Here is a 17919-nt window from a genome sequence, read left to right on the forward strand (position 1 = left end):
ATATCAGCCTATCAGGCTAAAGATCAGTCCTGGGTGCCCTTTTGAATGCAGGGGACTTATTCTTTGGAGGGAGCCCGCCTTCCCATCAACATTCTGGAGCACAGGACAATTCAGGCCTCCCTTCAATGTTGCATACCTCTTCTTCTGTGAGAACCTCAGATGGGAATCCAGTTGGACAATGCCATGGCTATGGCCTACGTCAATCACCAAGGGGGTCACCGAAGGTGGTGCCTCTCAGAAGGAAGCATATTGCCCCAGGAGGACGTGGTGCTCAGACATACTCAGTCTCCTGGCTGACTCTCCGTGCGCCCTCCCAGATTGCCGGAATCTGGCTAAGCCCTTCTCAAAAGCCACAGACAAGAAACGGCCCAAGGTTCTAGGTTACACATGACGAGGTGGCCGAGTGGTTAAGGCGATGGACTGCTAATCCATTGTGCTCTGCACGCATGGGTTCGAATCCCATCCTCGTCGGTAGTTTAGTTCGTAATCAATGTAAACGTGCTTAACGTAAAGCATTTCATGGCACAAAGGTCTTGTACACATAGAAAAAAAGGCACTGTCAACCTGGACCTAGACATTCTACCTCCCTTCCATGCCCCCTCCTCGGCCCAATCCACAGCTCTCCCCTCTGCACTCAGTCAGACCCACCCTGTCCCACTTTTGTACTCCCCTCTGTCCACAGCTTTAACTTCTGTGCGAGCCGCCCCCCCCCCCCAATACCCCCCAGCTCCAGCCCCCGCATTCCTGTTACGCCCTGCACTGCCCCCTGCACCCACTCTGCACTTGACTGGGTTGCAAAGGATGTGCACCACGTGAGGCGCTGTGGCTTAGTTGGTGAAAGTGCCTGTCTAGTAAACAGGAGATCCTGAGTTCAAATCTCAGCAGTGCCTGCCGTGGAGTCTTTCCATTTATAACGTTTTCAGTTTTGCGCAAGCTTAATGGCAGCCTTGAGTCTCCCAAGCGTGGTAGGTTTCCAACCCAGTGCTAGCTTGAGGGAAGACCTTGCCTCCAAAGATTTGAAAAATTCTCACAAAGAGCTATCCCCCAAGTGGGGCGCTGTGGCTTAGTTGGTGAAAGCGCCTGTCTAGTAAACAGGAGATCCTGAGTTCAAATCTCAGCAGTGCCTGCCGTGGAGTCCATCCATTTCTAACATTTTCAGTATTGCGCAAGCTGAATGTCACCCCTCAGTCTCCCAAGCGTGGTAGCCCACCGACCCAGCGCTGGACCCAGGCAAGACCCTGCCTCCAACGACTTGAAAAATTCCCACTGTACATATCAGCCTATCAGGCTAAAGATCAGTCCTGGGTGCCCTTTTGAATGCAGGGGACTTATTCTTTGGAGGGAGCCCGCCTTCCCATCAACATTCTGGAGCACAGGACAATTCAGGCCTCCCTTCAATGTTGCATACCTCTTCTTCTGTGAGAACCTCAGATGGGAATCCAGTTGGACAATGCCATGGCTATGGCCTACGTCAATCACCAAGGGGGTCACCGAAGGTGGTGCCTCTCAGAAGGAAGCATATTGCCCCAGGAGGACGTGGTGCTCAGACATACTCAGTCTCCTGGCTGACTCTCCGTGCGCCCTCCCAGATTGCCGCAATCTGGCTAAGCCCTTCTCAAAAGCCACAGACAAGAAACGGCCCAAGGTTCTAGGTTACACATGACGAGGTGGCCGAGTGGTTAAGGCGATGGACTGCTAATCCATTGTGCTCTGCACGCATGGGTTCGAATCCCATCCTCGTCGGTAGTTTAGTTCGTAATCAATGTAAACGTGCTTAACGTAAAGCATTTCATGGCACAAAGGTCTTGTACACATAGAAAAAAAGGCACTGTCAACCTGGACCTAGACATTCTACCTCCCTTCCATGCCCCCTCCTCGGCCCAATCCACAGCTCTCCCCTCTGCACTCAGTCAGACCCACCCTGTCCCACTTTTGTACTCCCCTCTGTCCACAGCTTTAACTTCTGTGCGAGCCGCCCCCCCCCCCCCCCCAATACCCCCCAGCTCCAGCCCCCGCATTCCTGTTACGCCCTGCACTGCCCCCTGCACCCACTCTGCACTTGACTGGGTTGCAAAGGATGTGCACCACGTGAGGCGCTGTGGCTTAGTTGGTGAAAGCGCCTGTCTAGTAAACAGGAGATCCTGAGTTCAAATCTCAGCAGTGCCTGCCGTGGAGTCTTTCCATTTATAACGTTTTCAGTTTTGCGCAAGCTTAATGGCAGCCTTGAGTCTCCCAAGCGTGGTAGGTTTCCAACCCAGTGCTAGCTTGAGGGAAGACCTTGCCTCCAAAGATTTGAAAAATTCTCACAAAGAGCTATCCCCCAAGTGGGGCGCTGTGGCTTAGTTGGTGAAAGCGCCTGTCTAGTAAACAGGAGATCCTGAGTTCAAATCTCAGCAGTGCCTGCCGTGGAGTCCATCCATTTCTAACATTTTCAGTATTGCGCAAGCTGAATGTCACCCCTCAGTCTCCCAAGCGTGGTAGCCCACCGACCCAGCGCTGGACCCAGGCAAGACCCTGCCTCCAACGACTTGAAAAATTCCCACTGTACATATCAGCCTATCAGGCTAAAGATCAGTCCTGGGTGCCCTTTTGAATGCAGGGGACTTATTCTTTGGAGGGAGCCCGCCTTCCCATCAACATTCTGGAGCACAGGACAATTCAGGCCTCCCTTCAATGTTGCATACCTCTTCTTCTGTGAGAACCTCAGATGGGAATCCAGTTGGACAATGCCATGGCTATGGCCTACGTCAATCACCAAGGGGGTCACCGAAGGTGGTGCCTCTCAGAAGGAAGCATATTGCCCCAGGAGGACGTGGTGCTCAGACATACTCAGTCTCCTGGCTGACTCTCCGTGCGCCCTCCCAGATTGCCGGAATCTGGCTAAGCCCTTCTCAAAAGCCACAGACAAGAAACGGCCCAAGGTTCTAGGTTACACATGACGAGGTGGCCGAGTGGTTAAGGCGATGGACTGCTAATCCATTGTGCTCTGCACGCATGGGTTCGAATCCCATCCTCGTCGGTAGTTTAGTTCGTAATCAATGTAAACGTGCTTAACGTAAAGCATTTCATGGCACAAAGGTCTTGTACACATAGAAAAAAAGGCACTGTCAACCTGGACCTAGACATTCTACCTCCCTTCCATGCCCCCTCCTCGGCCCAATCCACAGCTCTCCCCTCTGCACTCAGTCAGACCCACCCTGTCCCACTTTTGTACTCCCCTCTGTCCACAGCTTTAACTTCTGTGCGAGCCGCCCCCCCCCCCCAATACCCTCCAGCTCCAGCCCCCGCATTCCTGTTACGCCCTGCACTGCCCCCTGCACCCACTCTGCACTTGACTGGGTTGCAAAGGATGTGCACCACGTGAGGCGCTGTGGCTTAGTTGGTGAAAGCGCCTGTCTAGTAAACAGGAGATCCTGAGTTCAAATCTCAGCAGTGCCTGCCGTGGAGTCTTTCCATTTATAACGTTTTCAGTTTTGCGCAAGCTTAATGGCAGCCTTGAGTCTCCCAAGCGTGGTAGGTTTCAAACCCAGTGCTAGATTGAGGGAAGACCTTGCCTCCAAAGATTTGAAAAATTCTCACAAAGAGCTATCCCCCAAGTGGGGCGCTGTGGCTTAGTTGGTGAAAGCGCCTGTCTAGTAAACAGGAGATCCTGAGTTCAAATCTCAGCAGTGCCTGCCGTGGAGTCCATCCATTTCTAACATTTTCAGTATTGCGCAAGCTGAATGTCACCCCTCAGTCTCCCAAGCGTGGTAGCCCACCGACCCAGCGCTGGACCCAGGCAAGACCCTGCCTCCAACGACTTGAAAAATTCCCACTGTACATATCAGCCTATCAGGCTAAAGATCAGTCCTGGGTGCCCTTTTGAATGCAGGGGACTTATTCTTTGGAGGGAGCCCGCCTTCCCATCAACATTCTGGAGCACAGGACAATTCAGGCCTCCCTTCAATGTTGCATACCTCTTCTTCTGTGAGAACCTCAGATGGGAATCCAGTTGGACAATGCCATGGCTATGGCCTACGTCAATCACCAAGGGGGTCACCGAAGGTGGTGCCTCTCAGAAGGAAGCATATTGCCCCAGGAGGACGTGGTGCTCAGACATACTCAGTCTCCTGGCTGACTCTCCGTGCGCCCTCCCAGATTGCCGGAATCTGGCTAAGCCCTTCTCAAAAGCCACAGACAAGAAACGGCCCAAGGTCCTAGGTTACACATGACGAGGTGGCCGAGTGGTTAAGGCGATGGACTGCTAATCCATTGTGCTCTGCACGCATGGGTTCGAATCCCATCCTCGTCGGTAGTTTAGTTCGTAATCAATGTAAACGTGCTTAACGTAAAGCATTTCATGGCACAAAGGTCTTGTACACATAGAAAAAAAGGCACTGTCAACCTGGACCTAGACATTCTACCTCCCTTCCATGCCCCCTCCTCGGCCCAATCCACAGCTCTCCCCTCTGCACTCAGTCAGACCCACCCTGTCCCACTTTTGTACTCCCCTCTGTCCACAGCTTTAACTTCTGTGCGAGCCGCCCCCCCCCCCCCAATACCCCCCAGCTCCAGCCCCCGCATTCCTGTTACGCCCTGCACTGCCCCCTGCACTGCCCCCTGCACCCACTCTGCACTTGACTGGGTTGCAAAGGATGTGCACCACGTGAGGCGCTGTGGCTTAGTTGGTGAAAGCGCCTGTCTAGTAAACAGGAGATCCTGAGTTCAAATCTCAGCAGTGCCTGCCGTGGAGTCTTTCCATTTATAACGTTTTCAGTTTTGCGCAAGCTTAATGGCAGCCTTGAGTCTCCCAAGCGTGGTAGGTTTCCAACCCAGTGCTAGCTTGAGGGAAGACCTTGCCTCCAAAGATTTGAAAAATTCTCACAAAGAGCTATCCCCCAAGTGGGGCGCTGTGGCTTAGTTGGTGAAAGCGCCTGTCTAGTAAACAGGAGATCCTGAGTTCAAATCTCAGCAGTGCCTGCCGTGGAGTCCATCCATTTCTAACATTTTCAGTATTGCGCAAGCTGAATGTCACCCCTCAGTCTCCCAAGCGTGGTAGCCCACCGACCCAGCGCTGGACCCAGGCAAGACCCTGCCTCCAACGACTTGAAAAATTCCCACTGTACATATCAGCCTATCAGGCTAAAGATCAGTCCTGGGTGCCCTTTTGAATGCAGGGGACTTATTCTTTGGAGGGAGCCCGCCTTCCCATCAACATTCTGGAGCACAGGACAATTCAGGCCTCCCTTCAATGTTGCATACCTCTTCTTCTGTGAGAACCTCAGATGGGAATCCAGTTGGACAATGCCATGGCTATGGCCTACGTCAATCACCAAGGGGGTCACCGAAGGTGGTGCCTCTCAGAAGGAAGCATATTGCCCCAGGAGGACGTGGTGCTCAGACATACTCAGTCTCCTGGCTGACTCTCCGTGCGCCCTCCCAGATTGCCGGAATCTGGCTAAGCCCTTCTCAAAAGCCACAGACAAGAAACGGCCCAAGGTTCTAGGTTACACATGACGAGGTGGCCGAGTGGTTAAGGCGATGGACTGCTAATCCATTGTGCTCTGCACGCATGGGTTCGAATCCCATCCTCGTCGGTAGTTTAGTTCGTAATCAATGTAAACGTGCTTAACGTAAAGCATTTCATGGCACAAAGGTCTTGTACACATAGAAAAAAAGGCACTGTCAACCTGGACCTAGACATTCTACCTCCCTTCCATGCCCCCTCCTCGGCCCAATCCACAGCTCTCCCCTCTGCACTCAGTCAGACCCACCCTGTCCCACTTTTGTACTCCCCTCTGTCCACAGCTTTAACTTCTGTGCGAGCCGCCCCCCCCCCCCCCAATACCCCCCAGCTCCAGCCCCCGCATTCCTGTTACGCCCTGCACTGCCCCCTGCACCCACTCTGCACTTGACTGGGTTGCAAAGGATGTGCACCACGTGAGGCGCTGTGGCTTAGTTGGTGAAAGCGCCTGTCTAGTAAACAGGAGATCCTGAGTTCAAATCTCAGCAGTGCCTGCCGTGGAGTCTTTTCCATTTATAACGTTTTCAGTTTTGCGCAAGCTTAATGGCAGCCTTGAGTCTCCCAAGCGTGGTAGGTTTCCAACCCAGTGCTAGCTTGAGGGAAGACCTTGCCTCCAAAGATTTGAAAAATTCTCACAAAGAGCTATCCCCCAAGTGGGGCGCTGTGGCTTAGTTGGTGAAAGCGCCTGTCTAGTAAACAGGAGATCCTGAGTTCAAATCTCAGCAGTGCCTGCCGTGGAGTCCATCCATTTCTAACATTTTCAGTATTGCGCAAGCTGAATGTCACCCCTCAGTCTCCCAAGCGTGGTAGCCCACCGACCCAGCGCTGGACCCAGGCAAGACCCTGCCTCCAACGACTTGAAAAATTCCCACTGTACATATCAGCCTATCAGGCTAAAGATCAGTCCTGGGTGCCCTTTTGAATGCAGGGGACTTATTCTTTGGAGGGAGCCCGCCTTCCCATCAACATTCTGGAGCACAGGACAATTCAGGCCTCCCTTCAATGTTGCATACCTCTTCTTCTGTGAGAACCTCAGATGGGAATCCAGTTGGACAATGCCATGGCTATGGCCTACGTCAATCACCAAGGGGGTCACCGAAGGTGGTGCCTCTCAGAAGGAAGCATATTGCCCCAGGAGGACGTGGTGCTCAGACATACTCAGTCTCCTGGCTGACTCTCCGTGCGCCCTCCCAGATTGCCGGAATCTGGCTAAGCCCTTCTCAAAAGCCACAGACAAGAAACGGCCCAAGGTTCTAGGTTACACATGACGAGGTGGCCGAGTGGTTAAGGCGATGGACTGCTAATCCATTGTGCTCTGCACGCATGGGTTCGAATCCCATCCTCGTCGGTAGTTTAGTTCGTAATCAATGTAAACGTGCTTAACGTAAAGCATTTCATGGCACAAAGGTCTTGTACACATAGAAAAAAAGGCACTGTCAACCTGGACCTAGACATTCTACCTCCCTTCCATGCCCCCTCCTCGGCCCAATCCACAGCTCTCCCCTCTGCACTCAGTCAGACCCACCCTGTCCCACTTTTGTACTCCCCTCTGTCCACAGCTTTAACTTCTGTGCGAGCCGCCCCCCCCCCCCCCCCAATACCCCCCAGCTCCAGCCCCCGCATTCCTGTTACGCCCTGCACTGCCCCCTGCACCCACTCTGCACTTGACTGGGTTGCAAAGGATGTGCACCACGTGAGGCGCTGTGGCTTAGTTGGTGAAAGCGCCTGTCTAGTAAACAGGAGATCCTGAGTTCAAATCTCAGCAGTGCCTGCCGTGGAGTCTTTCCATTTATAACGTTTTTCAGTTTTGCGCAAGCTTAATGGCAGCCTTGAGTCTCCCAAGCGTGGTAGGTTTCCAACCCAGTGCTAGCTTGAGGGAAGACCTTGCCTCCAAAGATTTGAAAAATTCTCACAAAGAGCTATCCCCCAAGTGGGGCGCTGTGGCTTAGTTGGTGAAAGCGCCTGTCTAGTAAACAGGAGATCCTGAGTTCAAATCTCAGCAGTGCCTGCCGTGGAGTCCATCCATTTCTAACATTTTCAGTATTGCGCAAGCTGAATGTCACCCCTCAGTCTCCCAAGCGTGGTAGCCCACCGACCCAGCGCTGGACCCAGGCAAGACCCTGCCTCCAACGACTTGAAAAATTCCCACTGTACATATCAGCCTATCAGGCTAAAGATCAGTCCTGGGTGCCCTTTTGAATGCAGGGGACTTATTCTTTGGAGGGAGCCCGCCTTCCCATCAACATTCTGGAGCACAGGACAATTCAGGCCTCCCTTCAATGTTGCATACCTCTTCTTCTGTGAGAACCTCAGATGGGAATCCAGTTGGACAATGCCATGGCTATGGCCTACGTCAATCACCAAGGGGGTCACCGAAGGTGGTGCCTCTCAGAAGGAAGCATATTGCCCCAGGAGGACGTGGTGCTCAGACATACTCAGTCTCCTGGCTGACTCTCCGTGCGCCCTCCCAGATTGCCGGAATCTGGCTAAGCCCTTCTCAAAAGCCACAGACAAGAAACGGCCCAAGGTTCTAGGTTACACATGACGAGGTGGCCGAGTGGGTTAAGGCGATGGACTGCTAATCCATTGTGCTCTGCACGCATGGGTTCGAATCCCATCCTCGTCGGTAGTTTAGTTCGTAATCAATGTAAACGTGCTTAACGTAAAGCATTTCATGGCACAAAGGTCTTGTACACATAGAAAAAAAGCACTGTCAACCTGGACCCAGACATTCTACCTCCCTTCCATGCCCCCTCCTCGGCCCAATCCACAGCTCTCCCCTCTGCACTCAGTCAGACCCACCCTGTCCCACTTTTGTACTCCCCTCTGTCCACAGCTTTAACTTCTGTGCGAGCCGCCCCCCCCCCCCCCCAATACCCCCCAGCTCCAGCCCCCGCATTCCTGTTACGCCTGCACTGCCCCCTGCACCCACTCTGCACTTGACTGGGTTGCAAAGGATGTGCACCACCTGAGGCGCTGTGGCTTAGTTGGTGAAAGCGCCTGTCTAGTAAACAGGAGATCCTGAGTTCAAATCTCAGCAGTGCCTGCCGTGGAGTCTTTCCATTTATAACGTTTTCAGTTTTGCGCAAGCTTAATGGCAGCCTTGAGTCTCCCAAGCGTGGTAGGTTTCCAACCCAGTGCTAGCTTGAGGGAAGACCTTGCCTCCAAAGATTTGAAAAATTCTCACAAAGAGCTATCCCCCAAGTGGGGCGCTGTGGCTTAGTTGGTGAAAGCGCCTGTCTAGTAAACAGGAGATCCTGAGTTCAAATCTCAGCAGTGCCTGCCGTGGAGTCCATCCATTTCTAACATTTTCAGTATTGCGCAAGCTGAATGTCACCCCTCAGTCTCCCAAGCGTGGTAGCCCACCGACCCAGCGCTGGACCCAGGCAAGACCCTGCCTCCAACGACTTGAAAAATTCCCACTGTACATATCAGCCTATCAGGCTAAAGATCAGTCCTGGGTGCCCTTTTGAATGCAGGGGACTTATTCTTTGGAGGGAGCCCGCCTTCCCATCAACATTCTGGAGCACAGGACAATTCAGGCCTCCCTTCAATGTTGCATACCTCTTCTTCTGTGAGAACCTCAGATGGGAATCCAGTTGGACAATGCCATGGCTATGGCCTACGTCAATCACCAAGGGGGTCACCGAAGGTGGTGCCTCTCAGAAGGAAGCATATTGCCCCAGGAGGACGTGGTGCTCAGACATACTCAGTCTCCTGGCTGACTCTCCGTGCGCCCTCCCAGATTGCCGGAATCTGGCTAAGCCCTTCTCAAAAGCCACAGACAAGAAACGGCCCAAGGTTCTAGGTTACACATGACGAGGTGGCTGAGTGGTTAAGGCGATGGACTGCTAATCCATTGTGCTCTGCACGCATGGGTTCGAATCCCATCCTCGTCGGTAGTTTAGTTCGTAATCAATGTAAACGTGCTTAACGTAAAGCATTTCATGGCACAAAGGTCTTGTACACATAGAAAAAAAGGCACTGTCAACCTGGACCTAGACATTCTACCTCCCTTCCATGCCCCCTCCTCGGCCCAATCCCACAGCTCTCCCCTCTGCACTCAGTCAGACCCACCCTGTCCCACTTTTGTACTCCCCTCTGTCCACAGCTTTAACTTCTGTGCGAGCCGCCCCCCCCCCCCAATACCCCCCAGCTCCAGCCCCCGCATTCCTGTTACGCCCTGCACTGCCCCCTGCACCCACTCTGCACTTGACTGGGTTGCAAAGGATGTGCACCACGTGAGGCGCTGTGGCTTAGTTGGTGAAAGCGCCTGTCTAGTAAACAGGAGATCCTGAGTTCAAATCTCAGCAGTGCCTGCCGTGGAGTCTTTCCATTTATAACGTTTTCAGTTTTGCGCAAGCTTAATGGCAGCCTTGAGTCTCCCCAAGCGTGGTAGGTTTCCAACCCAGTGCTAGCTTGAGGGAAGACCTTGCCTCCAAAGATTTGAAAAATTCTCACAAAGAGCTATCCCCCAAGTGGGGCGCTGTGGCTTAGTTGGTGAAAGCGCCTGTCTAGTAAACAGGAGATCCTGAGTTCAAATCTCAGCAGTGCCTGCCGTGGAGTCCATCCATTTCTAACATTTTCAGTATTGCGCAAGCTGAATGTCACCCCTCAGTCTCCCAAGCGTGGTAGCCCACCGACCCAGCGCTGGACCCAGGCAAGACCCTGCCTCCAACGACTTGAAAAATTCCCACTGTACATATCAGCCTATCAGGCTAAAGATCAGTCCTGGGTGCCCTTTTGAATGCAGGGGACTTATTCTTTGGAGGGAGCCCGCCTTCCCATCAACATTCTGGAGCAACAGGACAATTCAGGCCTCCCTTCAATGTTGCATACCTCTTCTTCTGTGAGAACCTCAGATGGGAATCCAGTTGGACAATGCCATGGCTATGGCCTACGTCAATCACCAAGGGGGTCACCGAAGGTGGTGCCTCTCAGAAGGAAGCATATTGCCCCAGGAGGACGTGGTGCTCAGACATACTCAGTCTCCTGGCTGACTCTCCGTGCGCCCTCCCAGATTGCCGGAATCTGGCTAAGCCCTTCTCAAAAGCCACAGACAAGAAACGGCCCAAGGTTCTAGGTTACACATGACGAGGTGGCCGAGTGGTTAAGGCGATGGACTGCTAATCCATTGTGCTCTGCACGCATGGGTTCGAATCCCATCCTCGTCGGTAGTTTAGTTCGTAATCAATGTAAACGTGCTTAACGTAAAGCATTTCATGGCACAAAGGTCTTGTACACATAGAAAAAAAGGCACTGTCAACCTGGACCTAGACATTCTACCTCCCTTCCATGCCCCCTCCTCGGCCCAATCCACAGCTCTCCCCTCTGCACTCAGTCAGACCCACCCTGTCCCACTTTTGTACTCCCTCTGTCCACAGCTTTAACTTCTGTGCGAGGCCGCCCCCCCCCCCCCCCAATACCCCCCAGCTCCAGCCCCCGCATTCCTGTTACGCCCTGCACTGCCCCCTGCACCCACTCTGCACTTGACTGGGTTGCAAAGGATGTGCACCACATCAGGCGCTGTGGCTTAGTTGGTGAAAGCGCCTTGTCTAGTAAACAGGAGATCCTGAGTTCAAATCTCAGCAGTGCCTGCCGTGGAGTCTTTCCATTTATAACGTTTTCAGTTTTGCGCAAGCTTAATGGCAGCCTTGAGTCTCCCAAGCGTGGTAGGTTTCCAACCCAGTGCTAGCTTGAGGGAAGACCTTGCCTCCAAAGATTTGAAAAATTCTCACAAAGAGCTATCCCCCAAGTGGGGCGCTGTGGCTTAGTTGGTGAAAGCGCCTGTCTAGTAAACAGGAGATCCTGAGTTCAAATCTCAGCAGTGCCTGCCGTGGAGTCTATCCATTTCTAACATTTTCAGTATTGCGCAAGCTGAATGTCACCCCTCAGTCTCCCAAGCGTGGTAGCCCACCGACCCAGCGCTGGACCCAGGCAAGACCCTGCCTCCAACGACTTGAAAAATTCCCACTGTACATATCAGCCTATCAGGCTAAAGATCAGTCCTGGGTGCCCTTTTGAATGCAGGGGACTTATTCTTTGGAGGGAGCCCGCCTTCCCATCAACATTCTGGAGCACAGGACAATTCAGGCCTCCCTTCAATGTTGCATACCTCTTCTTCTGTGAGAACCTCAGATGGGAATCCAGTTGGACAATGCCATGGCTATGGCCTACGTCAATCACCAAGGGGGTCACCGAAGGTGGTGCCTCTCAGAAGGAAGCATATTGCCCCAGGAGGACGTGGTGCTCAGACATACTCAGTCTCCTGGCTGACTCTCCGTGCGCCCTCCCAGATTGCCGGAATCTGGCTAAGCCCTTCTCAAAAGCCACAGACAAGAAATGGCCCAAGGTTCTAGGTTACACATGACGAGGTGGCCGAGTGGTTAAGGCGATGGACTGCTAATCCATTGTGCTCTGCACGCATGGGTTCGAATCCCATCCTCGTCGGTAGTTTAGTTCGTAATCAATGTAAACGTGCTTAACGTAAAGCATTTCATGGCACAAAGGTCTTGTACACATAGAAAAAAAGGCACTGTCAACCTGGACCCAGACATTCTACCTCCCTTCCATGCCCCCTCCTCGGCCCAATCCACAGCTCTCCCCTCTGCACTCAGTCAGACCCACCCTGTCCCACTTTTGTACTCCCCTCTGTCCACAGCTTTAACTTCTGTGCGAGCCGCCCCCCCCCCCCGCCCAATACCCCCCAGCTCCAGCCCCCGCATTCCTGTTACGCCCTGCACTGCCCCCTGCACCCACTCTGCACTTGACTGGGTTGCAAAGGATGTGCACCACGTGAGGCGCTGTGGCTTAGTTGGTGAAAGCGCCTGTCTAGTAAACAGGAGATCCTGAGTTCAAATCTCAGCAGTGCCTGCCGTGGAGTCTTTCCATTTATAACGTTTTCAGTTTTGCGCAAGCTTAATGGCAGCCTTGAGTCTCCCAAGCGTGGTAGGTTTCCAACCCAGTGCTAGCTTGAGGGAAGACCTTGCCTCCAAAGATTTGAAAAATTCTCACAAAGAGCTATCCCCCAAGTGGGGCGCTGTGGCTTAGTTGGTGAAAGCGCCTGTCTAGTAAACAGGAGATCCTGAGTTCAAATCTCAGCAGTGCCTGCCGTGGAGTCCATCCATTTCTAACATTTTCAGTATTGCGCAAGCTGAATGTCACCCCTCAGTCTCCCAAGCGTGGTAGCCCACCGACCCAGCGCTGGACCCAGGCAAGACCCTGCCTCCAACGACTTGAAAAATTCCCACTGTACATATCAGCCTATCAGGCTAAAGATCAGTCCTGGGTGCCCTTTTGAATGCAGGGGACTTATTCTTTGGAGGGAGCCCGCCTTCCCATCAACATTCTGGAGCACAGGACAATTCAGGCCTCCCTTCAATGTTGCATACCTCTTCTTCTGTGAGAACCTCAGATGGGAATCCAGTTGGACAATGCCATGGCTATGGCCTACGTCAATCACCAAGGGGGTCACCGAAGGTGGTGCCTCTCAGAAGGAAGCATATTGCCCCAGGAGGACGTGGTGCTCAGACATACTCAGTCTCCTGGCTGACTCTCCGTGCGCCCTCCCAGATTGCCGGAATCTGGCTAAGCCCTTCTCAAAAGCCACAGACAAGAAACGGCCCAAGGTTCTAGGTTACACATGACGAGGTGGCCGAGTGGTTAAGGCGATGGACTGCTAATCCATTGTGCTCTGCACGCATGGGTTCGAATCCCATCCTCGTCGGTAGTTTAGTTCGTAATCAATGTAAACGTGCTTAACGTAAAGCATTTCATGGCACAAAGGTCTTGTACACATAGAAAAAAAGGCACTGTCAACCTGGACCTAGACATTCTACCTCCCTTCCATGCCCCCTCCTCGGCCCAATCCACAGCTCTCCCCTCTGCACTCAGTCAGACCCACCCTGTCCCACTTTTGTACTCCCCTCTGTCCACAGCTTTAACTTCTGTGCGAGCCGCCCCCCCCCCCCAATACCCCCCAGCTCCAGCCCCCGCATTCCTGTTACGCCCTGCACTGCCCCCTGCACCCACTCTGCACTTGACTGGGTTGCAAAGGATGTGCACCACGTGAGGCGCTGTGGCTTAGTTGGTGAAAGCGCCTGTCTAGTAAACAGGAGATCCTGAGTTCAAATCTCAGCAGTGCCTGCCGTGGAGTCTTTCCATTTATAACGTTTTCAGTTTTGCGCAAGCTTAATGGCAGCCTTGAGTCTCCCAAGCGTGGTAGGTTTCCAACCCAGTGCTAGCTTGAGGGAAGACCTTGCCTCCAAAGATTTGAAAAATTCTCACAAAGAGCTATCCCCCAAGTGGGGCGCTGTGGCTTAGTTGGTGAAAGCGCCTGTCTAGTAAACAGGAGATCCTGAGTTCAAATCTCAGCAGTGCCTGCCGTGGAGTCCATCCATTTCTAACATTTTCAGTATTGCGCAAGCTGAATGTCACCCCTCAGTCTCCCAAGCGTGTTAGCCCACCGACCCAGCGCTGGACCCAGGCAAGACCCTGCCTCCAACGACTTGAAAAATTCCCACTGTACATATCAGCCTATCAGGCTAAAGATCAGTCCTGGGTGCCCTTTTGAATGCAGGGGACTTATTCTTTGGAGGGAGCCCGCCTTCCCATCAACATTCTGGAGCACAGGACAATTCAGGCCTCCCTTCAATGTTGCATACCTCTTCTTCTGTGAGAACCTCAGATGGGAATCCAGTTGGACAATGCCATGGCTATGGCCTACGTCAATCACCAAGGGGGTCACCGAAGGTGGTGCCTCTCAGAAGGAAGCATATTGCCCCAGGAGGACGTGGTGCTCAGACATACTCAGTCTCCTGGCTGACTCTCCGTGCGCCCTCCCAGATTGCCGCAATCTGGCTAAGCCCTTCTCAAAAGCCACAGACAAGAAACGGCCCAAGGTTCTAGGTTACACATGACGAGGTGGCCGAGTGGTTAAGGCGATGGACTGCTAATCCATTGTGCTCTGCACGCATGGGTTCGAATCCCATCCTCGTCGGTAGTTTAGTTCGTAATCAATGTAAACGTGCTTAACGTAAAGCATTTCATGGCACAAAGGTCTTGTACACATAGAAAAAAAGGCACTGTCAACCTGGACCTAGACATTCTACCTCCCTTCCATGCCCCCTCCTCGGCCCAATCCACAGCTCTCCCCTCTGCACTCAGTCAGACCCACCCTGTCCCACTTTTGTACTCCCCTCTGTCCACAGCTTTAACTTCTGTGCGAGCCGCCCCCCCCCCCCCCCCAATACCCCCCAGCTCCAGCCCCCGCATTCCTGTTACGCCCTGCACTGCCCCCTGCACCCACTCTGCACTTGACTGGGTTGCAAAGGATGTGCACCACGTGAGGCGCTGTGGCTTAGTTGGTGAAAGCGCCTGTCTAGTAAACAGGAGATCCTGAGTTCAAATCTCAGCAGTGCCTGCCGTGGAGTCTTTCCATTTATAACGTTTTCAGTTTTGCGCAAGCTTAATGGCAGCCTTGAGTCTCCCAAGCGTGGTAGGTTTCCAACCCAGTGCTAGCTTGAGGGAAGACCTTGCCTCCAAAGATTTGAAAAATTCTCACAAAGAGCTATCTCCCAAGTGGGGCGCTGTGGCTTAGTTGGTGAAAGCGCCTGTCTAGTAAACAGGAGATCCTGAGTTCAAATCTCAGCAGTGCCTGCCGTGGAGTCCATCCATTTCTAACATTTTCAGTATTGCGCAAGCTGAATGTCACCCCTCAGTCTCCCAAGCGTGGTAGCCCACCGACCCAGCGCTGGACCCAGGCAAGACCCTGCCTCCAACGACTTGAAAAATTCCCACTGTACATATCAGCCTATCAGGCTAAAGATCAGTCCTGGGTGCCCTTTTGAATGCAGGGGACTTATTCTTTGGAGGGAGCCCGCCTTCCCATCAACATTCTGGAGCACAGGACAATTCAGGCCTCCCTTCAATGTTGCATACCTCTTCTTCTGTGAGAACCTCAGATGGGAATCCAGTTGGACAATGCCATGGCTATGGCCTACGTCAATCACCAAGGGGGTCACCGAAGGTGGTGCCTCTCAGAAGGAAGCATATTGCCCCAGGAGGACGTGGTGCTCAGACATACTCAGTCTCCTGGCTGACTCTCCGTGCGCCCTCCCAGATTGCCGCAATCTGGCTAAGCCCTTCTCAAAAGCCACAGACAAGAAACGGCCCAAGGTTCTAGGTTACACATGACGAGGTGGCCGAGTGGTTAAGGCGATGGACTGCTAATCCATTGTGCTCTGCACGCATGGGTTCGAATCCCATCCTCGTCGGTAGTTTAGTTCGTAATCAATGTAAACGTGCTTAACGTAAAGCATTTCATGGCACAAAGGTCTTGTACACATAGAAAAAAAGGCACTGTCAACCTGGACCTAGACATTCTACCTCCCTTCCATGCCCCCTCCTCGGCCCAATCCACAGCTCTCCCCTCTGCACTCAGTCAGACCCACCCTGTCCCACTTTTGTACTCCCCTCTGTCCACAGCTTTAACTTCTGTGCGAGCCGCCCCCCCCCCCCCCCCCCCCAATACCCCCCAGCTCCAGCCCCCGCATTCCTGTTACGCCCTGCACTGCCCCCTGCACCCACTCTGCACTTGACTGGGTTGCAAAGGATGTGCACCACGTGAGGCGCTGTGGCTTAGTTGGTGAAAGCGCCTGTCTAGTAAACAGGAGATCCTGAGTTCAAATCTCAGCAGTGCCTGCCGTGGAGTCTTTCCATTTATAACGTTTTCAGTTTTGCGCAAGCTTAATGGCAGCCTTGAGTCTCCCAAGCGTGGTAGGTTTCCAACCCAGTGCTAGCTTGAGGGAAGACCTTGCCTCCAAAGATTTGAAAAATTCTCACAAAGAGCTATCCCCCAAGTGGGGCGCTGTGGCTTAGTTGGTGAAAGCGCCTGTCTAGTAAACAGGAGATCCTGAGTTCAAATCTCAGCAGTGCCTGCCGTGGAGTCCATCCATTTCTAACATTTTCAGTATTGCGCAAGCTGAATGTCACCCCTCAGTCTCCCAAGCGTGGTAGCCCACCGACCCAGCGCTGGACCCAGGCAAGACCCTGCCTCCAACGACTTGAAAAATTCCCACTGTACATATCAGCCTATCAGGCTAAAGATCAGTCCTGGGTGCCCTTTTGAATGCAGGGGACTTATTCTTTGGAGGGAGCCCGCCTTCCCATCAACATTCTGGAGCACAGGACAATTCAGGCCTCCCTTCAATGTTGCATACCTCTTCTTCTGTGAGAACCTCAGATGGGAATCCAGTTGGACAATGCCATGGCTATGGCCTACGTCAATCACCAAGGGGGTCACCGAAGGTGGTGCCTCTCAGAAGGAAGCATATTGCCCCAGGAGGACGTGGTGCTCAGACATACTCAGTCTCCTGGCTGACTCTCCGTGCGCCCTCCCAGATTGCCGCAATCTGGCTAAGCCCTTCTCAAAAGCCACAGACAAGAAACGGCCCAAGGTTCTAGGTTACACATGACGAGGTGGCCGAGTGGTTAAGGCGATGGACTGCTAATCCATTGTGCTCTGCACGCATGGGTTCGAATCCCATCCTCGTCGGTAGTTTAGTTCGTAATCAATGTAAACGTGCTTAACGTAAAGCATTTCATGGCACAAAGGTCTTGTACACATAGAAAAAAAGGCACTGTCAACCTGGACCTAGACATTCTACCTCCCTTCCATGCCCCCTCCTCGGCCCAATCCACAGCTCTCCCCTCTGCACTCAGTCAGACCCACCCTGTCCCACTTTTGTACTCCCCTCTGTCCACAGCTTTAACTTCTGTGCGAGCCGCCCCCCCCCCCCCCCAATACCCCCCAGCTCCGGCCCCCGCATTCCTGTTACGCCCTGCACTGCCCCCTGCACCCACTCTGCACTTGACTGGGTTGCAAAGGATGTGCACCACGTGAGGCGCTGTGGCTTAGTTGGTGAAAGCGCCTGTCTAGTAAACAGGAGATCCTGAGTTCAAATCTCAGCAGTGCCTGCCGTGGAGTCTTTCCATTTATAACGTTTTCAGTTTTGCGCAAGCTTAATGGCAGCCTTGAGTCTCCCAAGCGTGGTAGGTTTCCAACCCAGTGCTAGCTTGAGGGAAGACCTTGCCTCCAAAGATTTGAAAAATTCTCACAAAGAGCTATCCCCCAAGTGGGGCGCTGTGGCTTAGTTGGTGAAAGCGCCTGTCTAGTAAACAGGAGATCCTGAGTTCAAATCTCAGCAGTGCCTGCCGTGGAGTCCATCCATTTCTAACATTTTCAGTATTGCGCAAGCTGAATGTCACCCCTCAGTCTCCCAAGCGTGGTAGCCCACCGACCCAGCGCTGGACCCAGGCAAGACCCTGCCTCCAACGACTTGAAAAATTCCCACTGTACATATCAGCCTATCAGGCTAAAGATCAGTCCTGGGTGCCCTTTTGAATGCAGGGGACTT

At 53.0% G+C, this 17919-nt stretch overlaps 40 non-coding genes across 40 annotated transcripts; all 40 read left to right on the forward strand.

Moving 5' to 3' along the window:
- Positions 1-389: 389 nt before the first annotated feature.
- TRNAS-GCU (transfer RNA serine (anticodon GCU)) lies at positions 390-471 on the forward strand. Its single transcript has one exon. It is a non-coding gene; the product is annotated as a tRNA-Ser (tRNA).
- Positions 472-1052: 581 nt separating this feature from the next.
- On the forward strand, positions 1053-1126 carry TRNAT-AGU (transfer RNA threonine (anticodon AGU)). The gene has a single exon. It is a non-coding gene; the product is annotated as a tRNA-Thr (tRNA).
- A 535-nt stretch (positions 1127-1661) lies between these two features.
- On the forward strand, positions 1662-1743 carry TRNAS-GCU (transfer RNA serine (anticodon GCU)). The gene has a single exon. It is a non-coding gene; the product is annotated as a tRNA-Ser (tRNA).
- A 349-nt stretch (positions 1744-2092) lies between these two features.
- On the forward strand, positions 2093-2166 carry TRNAT-AGU (transfer RNA threonine (anticodon AGU)). The gene has a single exon. It is a non-coding gene; the product is annotated as a tRNA-Thr (tRNA).
- Positions 2167-2328: 162 nt separating this feature from the next.
- Positions 2329-2402, forward strand: TRNAT-AGU (transfer RNA threonine (anticodon AGU)). Its single transcript has one exon. It is a non-coding gene; the product is annotated as a tRNA-Thr (tRNA).
- Positions 2403-2937: 535 nt separating this feature from the next.
- TRNAS-GCU (transfer RNA serine (anticodon GCU)) lies at positions 2938-3019 on the forward strand. Its single transcript has one exon. It is a non-coding gene; the product is annotated as a tRNA-Ser (tRNA).
- Positions 3020-3364: 345 nt separating this feature from the next.
- Positions 3365-3438, forward strand: TRNAT-AGU (transfer RNA threonine (anticodon AGU)). Its single transcript has one exon. It is a non-coding gene; the product is annotated as a tRNA-Thr (tRNA).
- A 162-nt stretch (positions 3439-3600) lies between these two features.
- On the forward strand, positions 3601-3674 carry TRNAT-AGU (transfer RNA threonine (anticodon AGU)). The gene has a single exon. It is a non-coding gene; the product is annotated as a tRNA-Thr (tRNA).
- Positions 3675-4209: 535 nt separating this feature from the next.
- Positions 4210-4291, forward strand: TRNAS-GCU (transfer RNA serine (anticodon GCU)). The gene has a single exon. It is a non-coding gene; the product is annotated as a tRNA-Ser (tRNA).
- A 358-nt stretch (positions 4292-4649) lies between these two features.
- Positions 4650-4723, forward strand: TRNAT-AGU (transfer RNA threonine (anticodon AGU)). Its single transcript has one exon. It is a non-coding gene; the product is annotated as a tRNA-Thr (tRNA).
- A 162-nt stretch (positions 4724-4885) lies between these two features.
- On the forward strand, positions 4886-4959 carry TRNAT-AGU (transfer RNA threonine (anticodon AGU)). The gene has a single exon. It is a non-coding gene; the product is annotated as a tRNA-Thr (tRNA).
- Positions 4960-5494: 535 nt separating this feature from the next.
- On the forward strand, positions 5495-5576 carry TRNAS-GCU (transfer RNA serine (anticodon GCU)). The gene has a single exon. It is a non-coding gene; the product is annotated as a tRNA-Ser (tRNA).
- A 347-nt stretch (positions 5577-5923) lies between these two features.
- TRNAT-AGU (transfer RNA threonine (anticodon AGU)) lies at positions 5924-5997 on the forward strand. Its single transcript has one exon. It is a non-coding gene; the product is annotated as a tRNA-Thr (tRNA).
- Positions 5998-6160: 163 nt separating this feature from the next.
- TRNAT-AGU (transfer RNA threonine (anticodon AGU)) lies at positions 6161-6234 on the forward strand. The gene has a single exon. It is a non-coding gene; the product is annotated as a tRNA-Thr (tRNA).
- Positions 6235-6769: 535 nt separating this feature from the next.
- On the forward strand, positions 6770-6851 carry TRNAS-GCU (transfer RNA serine (anticodon GCU)). The gene has a single exon. It is a non-coding gene; the product is annotated as a tRNA-Ser (tRNA).
- A 349-nt stretch (positions 6852-7200) lies between these two features.
- TRNAT-AGU (transfer RNA threonine (anticodon AGU)) lies at positions 7201-7274 on the forward strand. The gene has a single exon. It is a non-coding gene; the product is annotated as a tRNA-Thr (tRNA).
- Positions 7275-7437: 163 nt separating this feature from the next.
- Positions 7438-7511, forward strand: TRNAT-AGU (transfer RNA threonine (anticodon AGU)). Its single transcript has one exon. It is a non-coding gene; the product is annotated as a tRNA-Thr (tRNA).
- Positions 7512-8046: 535 nt separating this feature from the next.
- Positions 8047-8129, forward strand: TRNAS-GCU (transfer RNA serine (anticodon GCU)). Its single transcript has one exon. It is a non-coding gene; the product is annotated as a tRNA-Ser (tRNA).
- A 346-nt stretch (positions 8130-8475) lies between these two features.
- On the forward strand, positions 8476-8549 carry TRNAT-AGU (transfer RNA threonine (anticodon AGU)). The gene has a single exon. It is a non-coding gene; the product is annotated as a tRNA-Thr (tRNA).
- Positions 8550-8711: 162 nt separating this feature from the next.
- On the forward strand, positions 8712-8785 carry TRNAT-AGU (transfer RNA threonine (anticodon AGU)). The gene has a single exon. It is a non-coding gene; the product is annotated as a tRNA-Thr (tRNA).
- A 535-nt stretch (positions 8786-9320) lies between these two features.
- Positions 9321-9402, forward strand: TRNAS-GCU (transfer RNA serine (anticodon GCU)). Its single transcript has one exon. It is a non-coding gene; the product is annotated as a tRNA-Ser (tRNA).
- A 346-nt stretch (positions 9403-9748) lies between these two features.
- On the forward strand, positions 9749-9822 carry TRNAT-AGU (transfer RNA threonine (anticodon AGU)). Its single transcript has one exon. It is a non-coding gene; the product is annotated as a tRNA-Thr (tRNA).
- Positions 9823-9985: 163 nt separating this feature from the next.
- TRNAT-AGU (transfer RNA threonine (anticodon AGU)) lies at positions 9986-10059 on the forward strand. The gene has a single exon. It is a non-coding gene; the product is annotated as a tRNA-Thr (tRNA).
- Positions 10060-10595: 536 nt separating this feature from the next.
- Positions 10596-10677, forward strand: TRNAS-GCU (transfer RNA serine (anticodon GCU)). Its single transcript has one exon. It is a non-coding gene; the product is annotated as a tRNA-Ser (tRNA).
- Positions 10678-11262: 585 nt separating this feature from the next.
- TRNAT-AGU (transfer RNA threonine (anticodon AGU)) lies at positions 11263-11336 on the forward strand. Its single transcript has one exon. It is a non-coding gene; the product is annotated as a tRNA-Thr (tRNA).
- A 535-nt stretch (positions 11337-11871) lies between these two features.
- Positions 11872-11953, forward strand: TRNAS-GCU (transfer RNA serine (anticodon GCU)). The gene has a single exon. It is a non-coding gene; the product is annotated as a tRNA-Ser (tRNA).
- A 349-nt stretch (positions 11954-12302) lies between these two features.
- Positions 12303-12376, forward strand: TRNAT-AGU (transfer RNA threonine (anticodon AGU)). Its single transcript has one exon. It is a non-coding gene; the product is annotated as a tRNA-Thr (tRNA).
- A 162-nt stretch (positions 12377-12538) lies between these two features.
- TRNAT-AGU (transfer RNA threonine (anticodon AGU)) lies at positions 12539-12612 on the forward strand. The gene has a single exon. It is a non-coding gene; the product is annotated as a tRNA-Thr (tRNA).
- Positions 12613-13147: 535 nt separating this feature from the next.
- On the forward strand, positions 13148-13229 carry TRNAS-GCU (transfer RNA serine (anticodon GCU)). Its single transcript has one exon. It is a non-coding gene; the product is annotated as a tRNA-Ser (tRNA).
- A 345-nt stretch (positions 13230-13574) lies between these two features.
- On the forward strand, positions 13575-13648 carry TRNAT-AGU (transfer RNA threonine (anticodon AGU)). Its single transcript has one exon. It is a non-coding gene; the product is annotated as a tRNA-Thr (tRNA).
- Positions 13649-13810: 162 nt separating this feature from the next.
- Positions 13811-13884, forward strand: TRNAT-AGU (transfer RNA threonine (anticodon AGU)). The gene has a single exon. It is a non-coding gene; the product is annotated as a tRNA-Thr (tRNA).
- Positions 13885-14419: 535 nt separating this feature from the next.
- On the forward strand, positions 14420-14501 carry TRNAS-GCU (transfer RNA serine (anticodon GCU)). Its single transcript has one exon. It is a non-coding gene; the product is annotated as a tRNA-Ser (tRNA).
- A 349-nt stretch (positions 14502-14850) lies between these two features.
- Positions 14851-14924, forward strand: TRNAT-AGU (transfer RNA threonine (anticodon AGU)). Its single transcript has one exon. It is a non-coding gene; the product is annotated as a tRNA-Thr (tRNA).
- Positions 14925-15086: 162 nt separating this feature from the next.
- TRNAT-AGU (transfer RNA threonine (anticodon AGU)) lies at positions 15087-15160 on the forward strand. The gene has a single exon. It is a non-coding gene; the product is annotated as a tRNA-Thr (tRNA).
- Positions 15161-15695: 535 nt separating this feature from the next.
- Positions 15696-15777, forward strand: TRNAS-GCU (transfer RNA serine (anticodon GCU)). Its single transcript has one exon. It is a non-coding gene; the product is annotated as a tRNA-Ser (tRNA).
- A 353-nt stretch (positions 15778-16130) lies between these two features.
- Positions 16131-16204, forward strand: TRNAT-AGU (transfer RNA threonine (anticodon AGU)). Its single transcript has one exon. It is a non-coding gene; the product is annotated as a tRNA-Thr (tRNA).
- Positions 16205-16366: 162 nt separating this feature from the next.
- TRNAT-AGU (transfer RNA threonine (anticodon AGU)) lies at positions 16367-16440 on the forward strand. Its single transcript has one exon. It is a non-coding gene; the product is annotated as a tRNA-Thr (tRNA).
- Positions 16441-16975: 535 nt separating this feature from the next.
- TRNAS-GCU (transfer RNA serine (anticodon GCU)) lies at positions 16976-17057 on the forward strand. Its single transcript has one exon. It is a non-coding gene; the product is annotated as a tRNA-Ser (tRNA).
- Positions 17058-17405: 348 nt separating this feature from the next.
- On the forward strand, positions 17406-17479 carry TRNAT-AGU (transfer RNA threonine (anticodon AGU)). Its single transcript has one exon. It is a non-coding gene; the product is annotated as a tRNA-Thr (tRNA).
- Positions 17480-17641: 162 nt separating this feature from the next.
- Positions 17642-17715, forward strand: TRNAT-AGU (transfer RNA threonine (anticodon AGU)). The gene has a single exon. It is a non-coding gene; the product is annotated as a tRNA-Thr (tRNA).
- Positions 17716-17919: the final 204 nt, after the last annotated feature.

This window comes from Lithobates pipiens, unplaced genomic scaffold (assembly GCF_037356315.1).
Source record: "Lithobates pipiens isolate NorthernLeopardFrog02 unplaced genomic scaffold, aLitPip1_a1.2 Scaffold_8, whole genome shotgun sequence".
In the NCBI taxonomy this organism is placed as follows: domain Eukaryota; kingdom Metazoa; phylum Chordata; class Amphibia; order Anura; family Ranidae; genus Lithobates; species Lithobates pipiens.